The following is a 1705-nucleotide window of genomic DNA, read 5'->3' on the forward strand; positions in this document are numbered from 1 at the left end:
TTAAGTTATGTTGAGTGGGAAATGATAAGGATTACCTGTTACCTCTTCAACTCTGCAGGTTCTCCAGCTGATAAACCTAAACTCGTATAGATCATGTTGTATTATCCATATTGAAACCTTTTAGTTATGTGTTTGTCATCCGCTTTGTCAGTATAATAAATGTGGCAATGTTTGGTTTTCTATACTCGGAAAACTTTTGTAAATATTTAAAGTAATGACTGTGAATTACTGCAGAAAGTCTTAATTTATAATGTGCAATCAAAATATAGAAAATAAGGATGTGAGGTAATCTGACATTCAAAACTGCACAATCATCAAAGTCTAGAAAGTAAACAGTCAGTGTATCTGTGCATGTGTCAAAAACTAAACAAAAATATTTCACATTAAGGACACAGGTTTTTTTCTTTTTACACTTTATTGTGTTTGTGTGTGTGTGTGTATATATACAAATATATATACACACACACACAAATATATATATATGTATATATATACACATAAAAAACTACAAAAGTAAGACTGTTTCAAATTCATAGACAGCTGTCCATTTATCTCATATATATATATATATACATATATATACATACATATACATATGTATATATATATTTATTATCTACAGTCGGTATTTGGATCCCAATACAGTGATCAGTATCTCTCTCTGTTTCTCAGACAGGTGTGTTTGTGTGTTATATTGCATAGAAAAAGGCACAGCTCTGCGGTCTGTGAAAAATACAGCCTTTGTAGAGGGAATCGGCCTAAACCGCGGTCAGTCTTTCCACACACTCAAGACAGCGCTAAAACAGACTCGGTAACAAACACTGATGGAAAAGTCTCGGGACTTTGAATGTTGATCATACTATGTACATTACTTTTGGCATTGAAGCGTCTCTGACAGGCTTTGGAGTCTTGACATCTGAAGTTTTGGAAAAAAAAATCTCGAGTATTGCAGTATGAACTGTTTCAGAATTTGAAATCGTGAAAATGTCAAACAACAAAAAAAAAAAGGTACATAGCGAGTATGTCGACTGTAGTCATGGCTACCACCCCACAAAATCAAAACCAAAGTAACAAACAGATAAAACATGATAAGAGAACTGCCTATGTAAAAAAAATGGCTTCCACCCATAGTTCCGTACATTCCTACCACACATTCTGTACACACATTTACAATCCAAATGTTCACTTCACATCAAAAATAAATATATTTACACGTTAAAGAGAAAAAACCTATCTGAATAAATAACTTCATTGACAACCAAAAAGTAGCATTCTAAAATTCAAACGTGGCGAGAGAAAGGAGACGCGGTCGTCTGCAAACAGTACGAGCTGGTGCTGCTGTCTGCTCGGCTCACACACTCTGCTTTGAATTCAGTTAGACGCGTATTAGAAATGCTGCTGCAGGTCAAATACACAGTGAACTTAATTATCTTCCATTGGAACAAGTTTTAACATCAACCTGATTTCTTTGACTGCTGCTGGAACGCAGGTTTACACGGTAAAAGGATTTGGACAGAAGAGCGGAGAACTAGTAACAACAAGTGACCAGTTGAGTGTGAGAACATTCAGCTTCAGGCTTTAGAAGGGCTGTGGGTTCTTCAGGGGTTCAGGGCTTGGTGTTTTGTTTCCGTTCTTTATTGCGAAAGGGAAAAACCCACCCAAACAAAGCTAAAGGCGAAGTGGGCTGCGCTTTTTGGAACAGCTG

The sequence above is a fragment of the Genypterus blacodes genome, unplaced genomic scaffold, assembly GCF_046128005.1.
Source record: "Genypterus blacodes isolate CSIRO-AG114 ecotype Tasmania unplaced genomic scaffold, CSIRO-AGI_Gbla_v1 ptg000108l_1, whole genome shotgun sequence".
NCBI classification, from domain to species: Eukaryota; Metazoa; Chordata; class Actinopteri; order Ophidiiformes; family Ophidiidae; genus Genypterus; species Genypterus blacodes.